Source organism: Macrobrachium rosenbergii, chromosome 55, assembly GCF_040412425.1.
Source record: "Macrobrachium rosenbergii isolate ZJJX-2024 chromosome 55, ASM4041242v1, whole genome shotgun sequence".
Classification (NCBI taxonomy): domain Eukaryota; kingdom Metazoa; phylum Arthropoda; class Malacostraca; order Decapoda; family Palaemonidae; genus Macrobrachium; species Macrobrachium rosenbergii.
The window spans coordinates 78,055,138-78,075,603 of NC_089795.1; the positions used below are offsets into that span (position 1 = coordinate 78,055,138).

Genomic DNA, 20,466 nt, shown 5'->3' on the forward strand with positions numbered 1-20,466 from the left:
GAAATTTTATTTTATTTAAGTCACGATCCTTTTTTAAATTTTATTCACCCCCGTTCATTTAAGATTTCAATCTTCATTTTATCTAAGATTTGGAGTGTTTTGAATTCAATAAAATGGTTCAGATTTTAATTATCGTTTATCTAAATTTGGATGTTTTTGAATGGTGATGTGGACAATTTTTTCTATAAAGAAGAAAATTGTTTCTAAGAGAAAGAATTTAAGATTATGAAGATTTAATGCAAAAGTGAAATTTTAAATAAAGCAAATTATATAATGTTACTGATGAAAAATTTTAATGGTAAAACATATTAATTAAAAACACATTTGGTAGTAGATAAAAATTTTAGCCTTTAAAAATTGTAACCATAGTAGAAATCATGGTTTATATCCATAGGAAACACAAGGGAAACAAGCTCCCAAGTCTCTCTCTCCTCTCTCTCTCTCTCTCTCTCTCTCTCTCTCTCTCTCTCTCTCTCTCTCTCTCTCTCTCTCTCTCTCTCTCTTACTGTTGACAATAAAGATCAATAAGAAATTCTTTATACTTATGGGAATGTTTGTTTGTTTGCTGCTAATGGAATGTGAGATTCCCAAGATTGAAATCAGCAAAATTAAGTTTAATAACCATTTAATATGTACACACATGGAGAGAGAGAGAGAGAGAGAGATAGAGAGAGAGAGAGAGAGAGAGAGAGAGAGAGAGAGAGAGAGAGAGAGAGGGAGAGAGAGAGAGAGAATGTTATAGTCTTGTGTGCCCTATAATCCATTGAGACAGTTTAATAAAAAAAATTATAGGCAAGAAAAACATGAAAAAGATTTTACAAAGTTTAGGGAAATCTAGTCAAAAAACATATTGTGAATGAACTGATTGTGAGGTTGAATGTTCTGCAAAACAGACAGTGGCAAGTCTTAATAAACATCATAAATTTATAAACATATAATTTGTTCATTGAAATGATTTACTGGCTTTTGAACTTCGTTGAATAGTAACAAATTCTGTTTGTCTTGTTAATCTTAGTGCTGAATACTGTGTGTCTAAGTCCTGGACTGTGAGAAACTTAGACTATGGAATTTAGAGGAATTGTATTGTAATTAACTGAATCACACAATCACTAAAGTGGAGACAAATGCTTGTGAGCCAAACACACACACACTGTTTATATCAGATAACAATGAGAGCCAGCTGCTGTTTAAATTAAGATTGAATTTCCCAGACTTCAAACATAATCACTGAGCATTCCAAATCATCGACTTGTTCATATTAAAAGAAAAAGTATATCATTCATCACTGGTGATATTTAACTGTCTTGGTGGCAACATATGTCATCCATAAACAAGTTTTTAATGGTAGTCATGATTTATTTCACATGAAGGAGAGTTATTGGGCTTTGTTGAAAAGTTTTAATTATATAATTTTCCTTTAGTTTACTAGAATTTATGTTGGTACTTTTGCAGGAGCTTAATGACAATGGAACACTAGTTCTGATGTGACACACAGACCTTGGGTAGGACTAGAAGGTATTAAACCCTCAATGCTAAAGTCTTCAGGTAAGTATAATTTACATTTCTGTGGTATATACAGCTTTTACTGTAAGTTAGTTTTCCAAAACTAAGTAGAAAGTTAGTTACAGATAGAGCCTCATCACTAATAAAACTTACTGGCAAAGCAGGATATTGCAGTTCAAAAATCCTGTATATGAGGGTGAAACCCATCAGTGTTGATTAACTAACCAATTTTATCAGAAAACCAAGCAGCTGTAAATTTTCCATAATAGACATATAAATGAAATAAAGAAATGAAAATATATTTTTAGTGATGTATTAAATTTATGTACAGTAAAAGAAAAAACTCAAAGAAATACATAATGTCTTCAAATTTTTGTTCCTAATGGAATGTGGGGTGGCTGACACATGCACTATTAGTGGCTAATAGTCACTGCAGCAGAATGAGTCAGGAAGAAATTTTTGTCAGAATATTAACTGGAAATTAGAAAGAGTTAGGAAGAGATTTTGTTAGAATATTAATTGAAATTTTATTTTGATTTTTAATTGTTTGATATTGACCTGCCTGCTGGTAGTTTTCAGGTACAAAGCTTTGTGTAGTTATAGTCAAAACTTTGAAAACAATTAAGTTTCATCAAGATAAAACACCAAGAGTCTTTACTGAAAAATGTCAAATGGATTTTTCTATTCTTGAAATCAGCCATGAGACTGGTTCAATATGATGTTGTATATCAATCTGCTGGGAAAGCATTACTAGGATGGAGTAATAAGACAGAAATCTTGAATATTGTAAGCGAGACCTGAGACTAGTAAAGAGTAGACAAAAGGAAATGGTACATGTAGACAAATTTCAAGAAAAAAGAACAAAGTAGAATGTGCAAAGTACTGTACTCTAGAAAATACAGGTAACTGAAGCTCAAGAAGAGATAAAATAGAATACAGTATTTGGACAAACAGACTGATGATGGTGGCAAATCTATGTATTTAGCATGTGGTGTGTTGTTAGGTTAGCCCACAGAATAATATAATATCCATGGGCGAGAAGAAAAGAGGAAGATATCTGTCAAAAGGAGGGATGGTTTAGTAATGAAATAAAAAAAAAAAGGTGCAAGACAATATACCTGTCAAAAGAAGGGATGGGTCAGTAATAACAGAGAGAGAAAGACAGCGCTGGGCAGAACATCATCTTGTGTGGTCATGAATAAGATGTACTTACGAGAAAAATAATTTGATTGATATACCAGAAGCTGACAAAGACCTGAATATGCTTATACATGAATGCAGAGTTTTCAGTGGAATCATTAATAAAGAGACTTCAGAAAAAAAAAACAGATTAAGGTGGAATCATTGTAGAGAGTTGAACTGACATGTCACCTTGCATCCTAACTGGACTGTTTTTGCAGAAAGTAGAATGGATTAACATAACTAATGGTTGGGAATTGGAAGTCCTAGGTAAGGTATCAAAGATTGGTGACCTGATTGATTGTTTAATTATAGAGGTGTTGCACTTAATAAGATCATTTTCAGTAGGCTGGAGAAAAAACTGGTGTAAAGTTTAAGATAGGAATAAGCTGGTTTTACAAAAAACAGGCATTTCACAGATTAAATATTTGTGTAAAGACATTGTGCAGTAGTGTATGGAATTTAAAAATCTCTTCTGATGGTTTTTTTAAATACAAGGAGGTATATAACAGTGTCCACAGACCAGTATATTGGTAGGTTTTGCGTCACGTTGGCATTTCTGTTGAATATGGAAAGCTAATTGAAATTATCCATGAACAAAGTACTGTAGATGCAAAGTTAATATTGATAGAATGTTGTTAAACGAATTTACAGTAACTAGTGGGGTGCTACAGGGAAATATTGTTTTACCTTTGCTGCTTACCCTTATTATAGATTTCAATAACAAAGTAGGTGAAGATGTAAGAGAAAGTTTAGATTGGCGTATTGGAGTAAGATATAAAGCTAAGAGACAGAATATGGATAATGCTGTTTCAATTAGCAAAACACCTCAAGATGTATAAAGTTGGGTTAATTGAATGCATCATAATCTAGAGGGACTCAAAAAACAAATCAAGCTGGAACTCAAATAAAGAAAAGCAAACAATGAGTACAGAATATGCATAAAGAAACAATAGCTGGAGAAAGGATTAATGAGGTTGAATCCTTAGATATTTTGGAAAAATGGTATTCTGAGTTAGAATTTTGTAAGGGACTTAAAAAGGGCAGTCAGACAAGGGGAGGCTGAATAAGGTTTGGAAATCAAATATAGTACAGCACATTGAAATTGCTGAAGAAAGTGAGATTATATATAAATCAAGCATATTGTGTATTGCTATATGGACATTAATCTTAGTATAAAAGTGGATTTATATATGAAAATTTTTTTTTAACATTAGGATAGAGTTAGAAATTATATTAGAGAAATCAGAAAGTGATACCACAAGGGAAATTGGTAGTTTACATATGTAGATGAGATGATGAAAGTGAGGGAGATGACGCAGATATTGCGCAATCCCTGAGGGAATAGTACTTTATAGTATCACCTGGCTCCTGTGTGGGCACCAAAGAGTTGGAAGACCCAGATCTACTTAGATGAGAACAGTGAGAAGGGAGGCTGGAGATGAGTGGAGATTTGCGGAAGATAAAGCACAGGAAAGATACAAGTGGTAGAATGTCAGAGGCCATTTGTGTCACATGGTGTTTTAAGTGATGATGTGATAATGATGTAATTTCAAGTATACCATCAAGCCAGCCCTTTGGGAGTTGAAGATGTAAGCCTATAGCCTGGTTAAGCTTATTATTAATAGAAATAATTGTCTCTATCAAACTACTTGTATTAGTTTCTGTTTGCACATATTGCTTACTCATTGTTCTTTAACCATGCAGATTTGAAATTGTAATCTTCTCTCTCTTATGTCAGCTAATTACCACTTTCTATATTACACTAATGTCAAGTGCTTCACCTGTGGAAGCTGGCAGAAAAGGTGGTTTTGTCTGTTATTATAATGATTAGAATTAGTAGTTATATTCACTGATAAAAAATGTTTTATTTATCTTTTTCAGGAAATTATTATCTCTCTCTCAAAAGCATTCTGCATAAAGCACTTAATAGGTTATATCTACAGTTTGAAATTTTAAAGGTCTAAAAAGAATTATTTTCATTCTCTTCTAGATCTGAAGAACGTATCCGAGCTTTAGAGCTGTGTTCTTGGGGGTTTGATAATGAGGCTGTATTGACTAGCTTCCTGAATCAATTAGAGGCAACGGGAAATTACACTCGTGCTGTTGCTATTGCTGTCTTCAACCAACGTATAAGGCAGGCCATTCAAATTTTGCAACGAGGAGCAAAAGTCAAGAAGGATCCAGGTTTAAATTCAACTGCAATGGCTTTATCAGGTATTGCGAACCAATGTTTAATAAAAATATACAAATAATTGAAGTCTTGTGTTGACTGGTTTTTTACTTAATTTTATTTTTTTGTAGATTGTATGGTGTTCATGTAGATTATTATTTTGGTAAGCAGTTTAAGCAAGTCACAGATTCTAAACTCTTAATAGGTCTGTGCCAAGAGGGTTGGTCAGTAATAAAATGTAGATTGTTATTACAAACCAGTAAATCATAAATAGCCTTTAACTGTGTGGAACGCATCCAGGTACAGCATTTTGTTTAGGTTTCTGGCTGTTGGATTAGGTCGAGCTGAGTAGCATTCTGAGAGCTGGTCACAAATGTTCCCCAAGGGCATGTCTCATAACCACCAGCAAGTCTTACACATCCTCAGATCTAACAACTGCTCCAGGGTGAGAATCTCTTCTCTGCTGAGACTGCATGTCACATTTGCTTGCTTCCTTGGCTCGATCCTTGGCACTAGGTTGATCTTGGACCTCTCCCCGTATGAGGGTCTGTACCACTAAGAAAAACCAGAGGTTCTGATTTTGTGTGTTTGTTCTAAAGGCAAGCAACTGGTTGATTTGACTGTGATATCCCCATTGAATTTGCTCTCTGCATCCTTGACTAATTCCTAAGGACCAGGAACACCTTGAACTCCAGAAAGTTGACTTGGCGTTTCCTGTCTGCCACAAAGTCATTTTGAATGACTAAGGTAATGAAATGACAAAAATAAGAATTTTGGCAAGCAGTCAAGGTATTTGACTCCTAAAGGTCCATCTAAAAATTAAACTAAACACACCACCACCTATTGAGGGAAATGGACTCAATGCTTAGTACTGGGAGACAAAGAAAAGGAATCAGAAATGCATCAAAGAATGAGTAAAATCTGGATTATAAAAATAAGTAGGGATATATTTTAGGGTAGTGAACAAGTATTCTCGTGATCTTAAAAACAGCGTATGGTCATGGTTTACTACTATAGTAAGGGTAATAGGGGAAGGGATTAACATATTGAAAACTTTTATAGGCTGTTACTTGAGACATATTTATGTACACTTAAAAACCAGTGATAAAAGAATATAATGATGAATAAGAGAAATAGACATTTTTTACCGCTGGATGAAATGTATCAAAATGATATACTATAATTTATACATTCATAGTTAATGTAGTATAAGTTCATAACAAGTACTGTGATATAGTTTTAGAAAATGTATACAGTTTAAAGTCGTTAACAATAGTATCTGAAGAAAAAATGTATAACTATGAACAAACTGGGAAGAAATGAGCATTTTATTACCAATATGAGCTACTGTAAAGCATCTGGGTACAACCCACTCACTACCATAATGATAGTTGATATATTTGTTTTTTAAGGGGTACGCTGACCGCTGAATTTCAAAGAATTATCGAATTTTAGTTATTAACAGTTTACAACTGTTTTATGTCAAAATAAACATATCCTGAAGCAGTAATGCCTAAAAAAAATGTTTGGATCGTTTTATTGACAGTTTTGCCAAAAATGTCTGTATGAATAATTCTCGATAGGATCAAGTAATTTATATAGTGTTTTGGACTGTTTTATGTGTAAATAAACATATCGTGAGCAATAATGCTAAAAAAAAGTTTAGGTTGGTTCTTGGACAATTTTGTTCGTCACTTGTATGGCACTTTAAATGAAAAATTGTAAAAAACGTAAGAAGAAATCCTGGCTAGGACCAAGTTTGAGTTATGCACTGTTTTGGACTGTTCTATGTGGAAATAAACATATCTTGAAATGTTATAGTTAAAAAAATGTTTAGATCGTTTCACAGACAGTTTTGTTCATCACTTGTATGCCACTGTGAACAACAAATTGTAAAAAGAGTAAAAAAAATTTATTAAAAAATAATTGTCAACCACTAAAATATCTCATTCTCTCTAGCAGTAGCATCATAGAGAAAACAGGTCATAATGATATAGGGATAACTTGCTCAAGATGTCCTGATTCTCTCAGGATTCTTGAAAGCCCAAAAAATTTTTTTGTTTTGGTGTTTTCTCAAAACTTACTTTTTTCAAAACTAAGATATTTATGAGATGCCCTGGAATGGGGAGCTGAAGTACATTCCCCCATGACATCTCAAATCAAACTGATCTCCCAATATCATCTACTGAGCTACTGCAGTTGCCGTGTAAGAGTTGCTAGAAGTCATTTGTGGCCCACGGAAGTGATATGAACACTTTTCCCGCACAATTCATCCAGACTGTATGGTGTGAAATCTTGAACATATATATATGTGACCCAGAATCCACCTTAAAGCTATAAGTAAACATATATATGTCACCCAGACACAAGGGGTTAAAAAACCTATGTTAACAATTACTTTGAGGTGGGAATTGTAGCCAAGTGTTCTGACGGGTAATATAATCTAACATTTTGCCATGTGTTTTAAGGGGAGCTTTTGAAAAAATTGTTTTTATTAATAACTCTGGTTTTTTAGCATGAATCAGTTTGAAATTTTGGGCATTGGTTGTTTATGTATAGCAAAGGTCAGTATCTATATTTTCTCCTTTTTGCCCCTCTCCATTCGCTGGTACCTCTCTTAAAATTCTCAAAAAAACTCAGCCATAACTATTGCAACCTAAGAGCTGAAATTTACATAACAGACAGGTATTATAGATTAGAATAAAGCAATAGAGTTTTTTTTTCAATTTTTTTTCACAAATATTTTTCCGGTTTTTGAAAAATCTTGGATTGATTTCTGTGGAAAATAAATCTTAAAAAATATTTTTGGACAAAAATAAAAAACTCTATAGTTTTTTAGACAATTTATTTACCTTTCATTTGCTTTTGTTTCATTGAGATAGTGAATTCGTTACGTCTGAGTTTCCATTTGAAGGTCGAGAACTTTAGTTTCAGGTATCAAGCCCAAAAAGTTTTTTATGACATTTTGTTGTCTGTCCATTTATTTGCTTGTTGTCCTCACACATTGAGGGTTTTTATGACAAATTTGATATGTTATATCATGTTATCTTGATTATTATTTTATGTATATTGAATTATATTTTATATATATTTAGGCTCCTTGGTCCCCTCTTTTCCTCTCTCTTGGAAAGAGTATTATCCCACATTGTAGGGGGTGTCAGAGTTGCCCACAATCCTCTCTGTGGCCAGGTTATTAAATTTTCTTGGTCTCGGCATGGTTTCTTCTGAACAAAGAAGTATTGCAAAGCCAAGAGAAATACAAAAATTGACTTGCAAAATAATATGAGTGCACTGAATGAAAAGTGTGTCAAAACACGGGCAAGGTTGGGCAGCGTGACGTCTCGCTTTGTCAAGAGCTGAACTGCCACTGATCACCCAAATGGGTACACTCCTTCACCCAACAGAGCCTCTACGCACTTGCTTAGGATATAGTTGCCATATACCGCATTTAGATATTCTTCTTTGATAGCTAAATTGAAATTACTACCGATATACTGAAGTTATCATTACATTATAGGAAAACTGTAATTTTCTCAGTGATAGTATTGTTACGGTTTTGGCTTATAACTCCAAAACTATTGCGAATTTTTTAATAAAATTTTCTGAGAGTATAGCCAAGAGGTGTAAGAGTCTGTATGTGAAATATCAGGAAAAATTTGGATTCTTCAATTTTTTTGTCAAACGCTCCCTTTAATGAGTAATATAGTCTAATATTTTGCAATATGCCCTCCTCCCACACACACACACACACACACACACACACACACACACACACACACACACACACACACACACACACACACACACACAGCACAGGATTTATTTAATATATTCATTGAAACCATAGCTGGAGTTAGAGTAAATTACTGTCTTTCTGAGTGTCAGAGATGCCTTTTTTTTTCCTGAAATCAGTCTTTGAAATTTACATTGTGTCATAGGGGCTGAAGATTATGATTTTCATAGGCATAACTAGTCCCAGAGGAACGGTATCTTGGCTAGACTGCAGTCAGAACTCCTGTATATGACCTCTGGGTGAAGTGTATAAATTATTGACTCAGTAAACAAAAAAAAGTGTCATAAAGAACAAATATGTGTATGGTCACAAAGATTCATTCTCATATTGGTTGATTATGATAGATGAGGCAACAGATGAGCAGCAGCTTAAAAGGGTTAGAGACTACTTTTTTTTTGTGTGACAGGCAAAATACTGATGCTCCTGGAAACATCAAAGACAGCATACTAGGCATATATGTGGTGTATAGGCTGTGGTGAAAAAATTACAGTACTCTCTGTGTACTTTTTAAAACACTATTTGATGATCTGATGTTCTCAGAATGGTTATTATATTAACTGCTTTCCATTTACTTAACCAATATAAATCTATCTTATTTTGTTAACACAGCTTGACATTTTTGTTTTATAGGGTACACAGAAGAACGGAAGGGACTGTGGAGGGAGACGTGCACTGGCCTGCGTTCGCAGCTGAGTGATCCTTATCTTCGTGCTATGTTTGCTTTCTTAACAGATGATGCAGATTCATATGACCCTGTTTTGGTAAGTCATGAATGGTTATTTTACTTATTATTGTTAAATATCATAAAAGAAACAGAATGGTCATCCCTTTCATAAATTTTGTAAATCATAGATTGTCAGGTGTGCAGAACAGTCATCTCTATAATGAATTGTGAACTTTGCTAACATATTGTTAGCAAAGTACGTTTTAAAAGTTTTATTTTCATTGAGTGAGTTTTTTCTATCCATTTCAGTATTATTAATTACTCTAACCTGACTGCTCAAGTTAAAAATGCTGTAGCACTAATATTAAGGCTTAATTTTATATAACTGTATATTTGACAGTTTCCGACTCTTAGTAGGCCATTGTAAGTTACCTTTCCCTGATTGTGGTTAAAGGTAGCTTTACATTAATACTTTGATAGGGTAAAGTCCTCTGCCAACTGTTTCAGTGCATAAGTAAATCAGTATCTTGTAGCACTGATTTCTTCAGTGCATTAAAATGTCCTTTCTTTAATGCTTAACATCTTCCTTTTATATTCCCTTGTGAATGAGTTCCCTGTGGTGATGTTTTAAAGTTTATGGTTTTGTGAATATATGTTTATTTTGCAGTGTTGTTTGCCAGTAATGCCATATATATTTAAAATATATGGTTCTTCATTTATACTATCCTTACATTGCATGAATATAATGGAGGAGCGGTGTGTATGGTGTGTCATGTATTAATGTAATGAATGAACTGTCTGTATGGTGTGTGATACTACATCTAGAGATCATAATTCACCGTCACTGGTGTTTTCAATTTGAAGGGCAGAACTAGTTTTCACATAATGATTAAGCACAAGAAAAATGGAAAGGCATGGAGTGAGATGCTGTCTTGAATAAATATGGCAGAATTGATGAAAAATATTTTTATATTGATAGGTTAGTTTATAATTGCCCTACATAATATTTCGGATTATCCAGGAATTAAATATGTAAAATACTAAGCAAAGTAAATGAGACATTCATTGTGTACTTCAATAAATAGACTGCCACATCCTGTGGACTTGATTCTTGGTCACATTAGATGCAAGAACGACACACACACACACACACACACACACACACACACACACACACACTCTCTCTCTCTCTCTCTCTCTCTCTCTCTCTCTCTCTCTCTCTCTCTCTCTCTCTCTCTCCATCAGGAGCAGATTTGAATATTTTAAAGATGATATCACTAACATTTTTACATTAGGTTTTACTTTTATGGTGTTAACTCAGTGACTTGGTTAAATCATATATGGGCAATAGTAATCTCTGTAATTTATCAGAATTGTCAGATTTTAAGTGGATTTTGTAATTACATGTACATGCTCAAGAGTAAAGGCTATAAAAAAATTTTAATCTTTTGGTTCAGAGTGAAACAGAAATAGCCATTCAGGATCGTGTGGCATTTGCTTGTACTTATCTCAGTGATTCAAGGCTGAAGGAGTATTTGGAACGTCTTAATGCTCGTCTGACTGAAGAAGGAAATCTGGATGGCATTCTTTTAACAGGTATTGATTTCTCTCTTGTGTAAAAAAGCTTTTCAGTGCCTGGCCTTCATTGTGTTTAATGGGTAGCATTATTAAACCAAGATTTTATATTCTAAGAAATGCAGTATCTGCATAATGAATTAAAATGGACAACCCAATGGTTAGTTGTAGTTTAAGGTTTTTGGTGCTTAAACAAACTGTTTCAGATTATCAGGGTGGTGAGCTTTTTTTGTTCAGTTGTTAATGCTGCTTTTGTTAGTCTAACTGTCAGTACTGAAATTTTTAAAATTTATTTTATTATGAATTTCAGAAGTATACTAAGTTTTTCATTTTTATCTAGAAATTTTGTTGACCCATATATCAGTTTGTGATGTATCTTGTTCATATCAAACTTATCGATCATATAGAGCGCGCATTTAGAGCCCAAGTGTTCCCAGACAAGTAGCTTATGAAGTCTGGTAGACGAAGAAGCAGAATAGCTAAGAAAATTTTGCTTATGCATCCGTGCCAGTTACCCAGTGGTAGGTAGTGACAGTTCACCTTACTGCTTTGCATTTCTCAGTGCTGTTCACATGGTTGTGATTTCTCCCCAACATCATTGTTTTAGTCTTTTTATAATTGATCTAATCCTTTTTCTTCATTTTCCTTAAAAGTAAATTTTAAGTAATTACTTACTGCTTGTATCTAAGCCACCTGCCTGCAAGTGTTACAGCCCTTTCCTGTTGTTGATATTGAATTTTGCTCTGTGCTGCATGCTTTTCAGTACTGTAATTCTATTAGTGTTACCTCATGCACCTATCACACCTCTTTTTGAATAGTGCAGTCCTGCTGCATATGCTATGCCCATGATTCTTGTGCTTTTGTTATGCATTTTTGCTTTCTGCTTTTGTTGTTGCTACTGTCCCTGTTGTACTATCTGTGGTTCCATAGGCTGCACTGCTTGTTTGTTTATTAAGCCAGGGCTATTCTGAGGACAGTCACAGTCACTTCCAACTGTCGAGAGTCTTGACCTTGGAGCTGTTCATCTGACTGTCCGTAGAGTAGGAGGAACTGCTACTGTTGTTCTTATGCAAAGGATGTTGGATGCAGCAACTATTACTGTGGTCACTGTGCTGGTGATGGTAGCCATCATTATTTCAATTGTGGGCACGGTCCACTGCAGGTGCAGTCATGACTAGAATTAGAAAAGATTGTGTAATTGGCAGTCACTGTCAAGGCAGCTCCAAGTTTATTTTTTTTTATTGGGGGGTGGGGCATCAGGTGGTATTCCAGCTAGCATTCCTTGCAATTGAAGGTGCCACCCCTGATGGTGATTCCAGAGAGGCAAGCCAGTATTTACCATATATATACTCATGTAACGCATGATCTCGTGCATTGTGTGACCCCAAAATTTTCACTCTTAAAAAATTATTTTATTATGTATCTTGTGTATAATGCGAGTTCCTTTTTCGAGACTCTAACTTCTTTTCCTCTATCTCTTTATCTATCCCATCTTTTAGTGAAATAACTTTAAAAAGTAAAAGAGAATGATAAAAGTATAGTTAGTAAGGTTATACTCGCATAGACGCATACAGCCATAAACACCCAAACGAGAAACAGCTGTTTTGCTATGAACAACTGAATCTGACAACAGCCACTGTTTTGCTTGCACTTCAACCATTGTACGGTAGTAAAAAATTACCGTGGTTATGTTACAAATATCGTTAAATAGAAGAGGACTGATATATTTTTACATTATACAGTACTACCCATATTTGCAATATGGAAAGGATCAGCAAGGAAATATACCGCTAAATTCAAGCTGCAAGTTGTAGCTGAAGCTGAGAAAACAATGTTCAGCCTGCTAATGACTATAAATTATTGTGCATCGGCAACATGGATGAAACTCCCCTAAGCTTTGATCAAACTCAACTATAAATAAAATTGGGGAGAAAGGTATTTTAATCAAAACTACTAGGCACGAAAGAACACATTTTATTGTTTTCACACCGATAAAAGATAAGTATGTAAAGCTTATATTATGATGAAGTCAATTGAAAATAGTGAACAGAATCTGTAGATTTTTTTTCCAAAAAAAAACATGCCCCCAACACCATCTATTAATGAAAGATAACTAAAATTTAGTTCACAACGAGACATATTTAAGTCATATTTCAACTTGAAAACACTTTGTATAACGAAAAATAACCTTGTCCCATATAAATAGAGTATCTAGAGGTTCACTATGCTAACTATAAGCAAGAAAATTACTCTGAATTGAGTTAAATATGTTGAAATAAACTTACCTCGTAATCGTTACCACGTAATTGCCCTCAGCTGATTTCCAAATCAAAATGGTGATCGCTATGTTTGTATTTTATAATACGATAGTAATATGAGAATACGTACAATATTATTGGATACAGTGAAGTAAAGCATAATTTTTTAAAAGATCCATGGAAAAGATGTATAATCGTTATGTTTGTATTTTATAATACGATACTAATTTTATGTCTCGTGTAAGATGCGACCCCCCTTAAAATTAGCTTCAAAATTAGGTCTTCAAAAGTCACATGATACGCGAGTTTTACTGTTATAAGGTAAGTATCCCATGAAGTGACTGGCTGTGGATCTCTTACTATATAATACTGAAGCTGGGACCATAAGGAAAATGCTATTGTTGACGAGTAGGACCTGTGAGAGGAATTTCCTTGAGCTGATACATACCTAATAGAGGCACCAATAACTGGAAATCTGAGATTTTTGGTTTGCTGATTTCCAGTGCTTATCGACACCAATAAGCCCCAAAAACTGCCGATTTTCAGTTATCACAATTTTCGCTTATTGTCCCGCCATTGGAACGGAACCCCCTCCAATAACTGGGGACTGCCTTTATATATATACATAGGCAGTCCCCGGTATTGGTGGGCTCAGTTATTGGTGATGTGGTTTTTCAGGGCTTGTCTAGAGACGAAATTCAGCAATTTTCAGTGCCAGTTTCCGCTTATTGGCACTGATAATCAAGTATTGGCGCCGATACATACCTAACAAAGGTACCGATAACTGAAAATCGGCGATTTTTGGTTATCGTCACACTGTCAGAATGGAAACCCCACTGATATATATTATATATATATATATTATATAATATATATACATGTGTATATATATTATATATATGCTGATGGTTGATTCTGCAGTGTATAGGGAAGGAAGATTCACATTTTGCTTAACTGTTTTTTGAAAAGAATGGAAAGATATTGTGACATAATGTTTGACTGAGGCTGTGATGTAGCAGCATTGTTGGTAGGAAAACTTGCAGGTTTTGAGCAGGCAACAGTATAACTAAAAGCTGTTTGTAAGAAAAATATAGATATGATACTAGCATTTATTTCATCATGCGCTGAAATCTTCCTTAAGATGAACTTCATGTGTAAGAGAATTACAATACTTATATAATATGCAAGGAAATGGCAATCCTTTTGATAAGAGCATTAGGACCATTTAATAAACTATTGCTATTTGGCATATTCATGATATTAACACTCAATTTTTCTAGCTCTAATCTCCATTTTGAATTTTGGTGTGACAAGGTTTTTTTTTCATCAATAGGAGACAAAATTTATGGATGTGTACATTGATAGTTATTTTATTGGGAACTGACATTGTATTATAAACACCAAAATACCATTTTTTCATAATTTTTAGTGTCCTTAAGTAGGAATATGATAGCTTTGTTCTTTTGTGTAAAAGAGAGTAAAATCCATGGGAATGGGGCATGGAAATTGTTATGTTTATGGAGATTAATTAGTGATGTTATATCCTTTCTCCTACTGTACCATTTTACATACAATCCAAACCTAGTATAACATTTTGATGTAAGTTATGTATTTTGTTTGAAATTATGAACCATTATCTCAAATTTCTCATAATTTTGTTCTTGTGTAGGTCTGTGTTCAGAAGGAATTGATCTTCTTCAACGATATGTTGACCTAACTGGTGATGTTCAGACGGTTGCATTAGTGACAATACATGCACTCCAACACCTGGTCTCAAAGGACACCCGGCTTGCCCATTGGGTTCAGAGGTAGTTTTCTGTTTTTGTGTTAAATTTTGTGAATTTTGTGTACTATTTCAAAGTTTTTCTCTTGTAACTCATAGCTTTTATTGTTGGTGTACTGAGTAATATACTTGGAAGTCAGTTTTAAAAATTACGAACTGTATTTTCCAGGTATGAATGGGTAACATTTATTTGGACACACGTTTGTTGGAAAAAGGTATTTCACAGGGCATTTGTCCATGCAATCAATACTTAACAATCACTTACCTAGTTGAATTAACAGTAGTTTGTATGGGGCTAACTTTAGTTTACAGTGCCTCACACCTTCAACAAGCCAGATGTATTCTTAACATTACAGTTGCAAAATTAGATACCGAGGCCTTGTCAGAATCTTACAAATTTCTGTAGAAAAGCAAACAAGTTGTGTTGTAGAAAGATATCAAATGGAAAAAAATTATTACACTGAACTTGATGTTAAAGTCTGTTTTGTTGGATGCATCAAAGAGCTTGAAAGAAGAGAGTTCTAAAAACGACAGTTTACCTGTGCAGGCTCAGCCAACTCCTGTTTCTTGGGATATGGTACTTAATGATGCCTCAGATTTTACATATTGTGCTTGTCTGCGAGAGAGAGGTGAAGGGAGGCATCCACTAGTTTATAATGATTGAGTTGTATGAGAACATGTCTTATTGTGAAAACATTTCATCTCAAAATTATTTTTTCCCATTTTCTTGTATTGTTGTTTTCTGGGAGTTAACTCAAAACTATACATTCTAGGACTTAAAAATTTGGTAAGTTGATTAGCTATACAGTTTATACAAAAACAGTATACAGTATATCCATTTTTTTTTTTAAACCTAGCATCATCCCTTGGGGAGTCTTAAAATACTGTTTTGTTATTGAAGGCACACGCTAAGGAAAAGTAGGAATGGAATGCTAAAATAATTGTCAAGAGACTGGGTGCTTTATAATGAGTTAATTTTGTTCGGCAGAAAATTTTGAAATCCTTATTACCTTTGGCTTTCAGACCCCATTCTAACCTATTGGTGCCTGACCAGAGTTTCATAGCTGGTTTTAAATTTCAGTACTTTTGCTGTTTTAATGTTATTTCCTTTTTTCCTTGTTTTTTATTAGGATGAGTTTATAAACTCTGCTAGAGTTTTCTGGAAGCTGTTATGTGAAGCCTTGTATTGCTATTTGTTATATAACAATACAGTGTAAGGTGTCTTTTATCCAAGTGTATCATTTTCTATAGTATAAAAATTTTTTATATTTATGATAACCCTTATTAAAGGTCCTTTTAACATTACCCTTGTGTTTTCCTTGTATAGTTATGGCAGTGTGAACTCATACTATGTAATTCTCTGTTTTATTAGAAAATATAGTAGTGCAGAATTTAATATATTTATACTGTAGAGCTAAAAAGGTATATTTTCTAATTTTTTGCAGTTATCGCAGTTTATTAGACAGTTTGCGTTTGTGGAATGAACGTGCAGAACTAGATGTTATCATGAACAAGAGTCGATATGCAGAGCGACCTCCACAGCATGTCTACATTACTTGCACTTTTTGTATGAAGAGTATTTCTGCATATATTCAAGCACCTGGTAGACCAAGAAACCCTTATGCAAGATTTGGAACTGGTTCAGCAAATAAATCCAAGGTAAAATGTGCTTTCCTCTAGATAGCTGTTCAGCATCAGAAGAATAACAGTTTTGTCCCTTTTATATCTATTATATTTTATTCTTTATTTTCCTTATATTCAATAGTATACACTCAGTATAGTATTATAGTTACATATTCTAGCTGTTTATTACTAAAAATAACATTAGCAACGAACAAAGTTACGTAAATTTTTCCTCTTGGCAAATTTATATGAGCAGAACATTTCATCTCTCGTCAGTTATATTAATATGGAGATCTGTTAGCCATTCACATCCCTTTAGATGTAAATATAGAGTGAAAGGGGCCTTTAGTTTGAAATTTACTAGGATTGGGGTGTTTAGACTTAAGCTTTCAATTACCTAATGAGCATTGCAGCTTATCAAAAGATCTAAAATGTGCAGAGAACACTTACTTTGGTTTGCAGTCTTGTAGCATAAAATAACTAAGATTTATAAAGTAAAAGTATGTAGAGTGGGCAATAATTCATTTAGAAGAGTTGCTTGTTGCTTTATATAATGGTAAAGTATTATTGTTTATTATCATCATAAATATTTTGATGTCTGTTTTTACTTGGGGTTAGACAAAAAATGAGTTGTCTCCACTCATCTGTCTTAATCTGTCCCCTTGTTCCATAATTTCTTGGGTCGTCTTACAGGTTTTCATCCTGCTACCTCCATTATCCACTGCTTTTCTGACCATCACATATCCAAACCATCTTTTTTCCCAGCCTCTTGACCTCCCATCCTTCTGCTGATCCCTCATTCATAGTCAAACCCATGACTTACTATAATGTTAGTATATATGTTCAAGACTTTGCCACCCCACTATATTTGAGCTTCCAGTTAACTAACTCTACCCATTATGCTAATATTGAAGTCTTTCTGACTTCAAAAGTTAAGCTTTTGTGTAAATAATATATGCAGCTTCATACAGCCAGTATTTGAAGCCACAAAATTACTAATAGTTACAGAAATTATTAAACTCTTCCATAAACCTTTTTTTTTTTTAAGTTGAACTGAAAGAACTTAACTTTTTGTTAAAAATTCTCACATTTCTGTAGCAACCAAATGGGAACACTTTTGTAGAGTCTACTAGTAAAAACGACATACTAGGCATATCAGCAGGTACATTCCACAGAAATGCTGGAAGTCCTGGTTATTTCAAAATGAAAATCTCATTTATCATAAGTTCTAGGTAAAAAATTATCAACTCAACAATGATGTCTAAAAGTAGCTTGCTTTACATGGACATCATTTGTGTTATAAGTTTCAAGAACTTTTGGAAATGTTAAATGTACACAGATGTTAGATAATTGATAAATCTAAGGACATCGCTGCATTTCAGTCTACCATAAATATGATCAATACATAGTTAAAATATTTTTATAATGAAAAAGTTTTTTCAGGCAACTACTCTGTTGCATGTAAGCCTTTTATTTGCATCTAAATTTTCCCCAGGTTCAACAGTCTTTTGCCTGAACAGACTGAAGTATCAAGGTAGTATCACAGCACATGCACTACCTGGACCCTGAGATATTGTCAGTTGTTCATATGTGGAACAAACCTGGGTCTTAACTTACAGATAATTCTTCTAGTGCCAGCTGGAAAACTGCAAGAAGAATTATCCATAAGTTAAGACTGAAAAATACCAATTGATTAAAAAATTTGTGATTTTATCTCCCTCACTTCTCATGTAAGCTGTAGGTGAGACAGCAGTGTTTGTGTGGCTGGGACGAGGGCACTCCCTGTTTGATTGATCAGTTTGTGAGGAAAACTTTTCACCATAACTCAGTCTACCATGTATATACCTGAATCACTGTTTAGGTGGGACTGGTAGTCTCAAAGGTTGTTTATAGCATGGCTAAAAGCCAAGGTTTGTACAGTAAGGTACTAGCTAATAAGCACATGTCTTTTTCTTCTGAAGTTGCCATACAAGAAAATTAGAATTTTATGAATAAGTGAAAGATGGTGAATCTCCAATGTCATTGCTTCCTGCACCAGTGCACTGCAAATTAGCCTTATTGCTTTTTATTGCCCTTTCTGCTAATCTGTTAAACTTATAATTTTTGTTAATAGAAATAGGATTGATATACTCATAAGTTACTTTCCAGATTAGTGACATTAAAAATCACAAGATCAGACTTATGTTTTATATATATATATCTTATATGTATATATATGAAGGCTTGTGAGCATTACTGGGATACATATTTTTTGTGCTTAATAATGTTTGATGATTGTGGTGCCATCACCAAACTACTAACAGCACAGATACCAGTTACAGCTGCATCACTTGGCACCTGCTGAAGATAAACTAAAGATATTATGATATACTGCATTACCTATTGGGATAGTTGCCCTCACTCATTCAGGGGTGCTTCCATTGGTAAAGCTGCCATTTGTCTCCCACTGACCACCAAAGTGCAACACTGTGGAATTTGTTTGGAGCTCTGGTTTTGCTAAACACTACAAGTCAATACATAACTTTTCAAGATGCTGTCGCATTTGCATCATACAATCATTTTTGTAGCACACAGTCAAAATAAAAACACGTATTCATCAGTATTCCTGTGGGTTTTCCTTTCTAAAGTATGTTATACAGTGCTACATGATGTTTAGTATGTAATTTTGTATATTTAATATTATTTTTCGTGTTTACCATCATGCTGATCACATACGAGTAATTGTACCAGGTTTTTAAATCAGTCATGTCTCCACATAATACATTTTTGTGACATTACTGTACTGAAAAAGAGAGGAGGGAGAAAGACATGATGCACAATTATTTATGAAGGGGATTTTCACTGGTTTACACAATTATTCATCGTAGTAAAATTAAAACATTGAATGAGGACTTGTCTTAGTTCTGTAGTTTGACTGGGATTTTTAGTGTCATTGTAGTTCAGTATTTATGGATCATTTGCTCACCCTTCTCTATTTCTTTGATTTCTGAATTTTAGATATGCCAACACAATCCTGTGTGATCTTTTAAGCAATGCTCAGTAATAATTAGTCAAACTTCACATTTAAGGTTAGTTTTTTGAACTGTATAGTTTTAAACCAAGTGTCCTCACACCAGTTCGTCCATATGGCACTTCATATGGTTTGTTTTTCCTACTATTCAATGTGTGTGACTTGTAATAAGTGTCTCCACCTAAAGCAGCAATAGTCATAAGTAAAATAATAGGATTGTCCCACAAAAATGGAAACTGTTCCTATTCTCTGATTCTGAGAGGATGTGAATGTAATCCGGTTTTTGAGATTTTATGTTGTAGAGGATAAACTTACTAATACATTTCTAAATTCCTAATATTTGTAAACTTCATATTTGTATGTGTTTAAGACATTTTTGCACCATTTTACAGATGCAAGCATGCCCCAACTGCCGCAAACCTCTTCCTCGATGCTCGCTTTGTTTAGTCCACATGGGTACTGTTTCTGGTTGGTGTAGTGCCTCTAAAGTAACAGGCACAGAGGATGAGTCAAATACTAACGCTGATGATCCAAAGAAGAAGTTGGCTAATTTTATGACGTGGTTTACTTGGTGTCAGACCTGTAGACATGGTGGACATGCTCAACACCTTATGGAGTGGTTCAAGTAAGTCAAAAAGCAACCTTTCCTGTATCCAATTTTATTGAACCTGGACCTAGATATGCCATACTAGTATACATACATTTATTTAGAATATCCACTTGAGTTTGGCTTTAAAGTATATTATATTAAGTGAAACTTAAAATTTTTCACCACTGGAATCCATAACTAGAGCTGTAGCATATTAAAAAATAATTCCTGAAAAATTAACCAATTGCAGTACTTGTACATATTGTAGTAAAATCTGTTATAAAGAAAATTAATGAATAAGCTGCATCATTAACAA

At 34.0% G+C, this 20,466-nt stretch overlaps 1 pseudogene; it reads left to right on the plus strand.

Annotated features, from left to right (window-relative positions):
• Positions 1 to 20,466, plus strand: part of LOC136835842 (GATOR2 complex protein MIOS-A-like) — a 46,712-nt pseudogene that overhangs the window by 24,375 nt on the left and 1,871 nt on the right.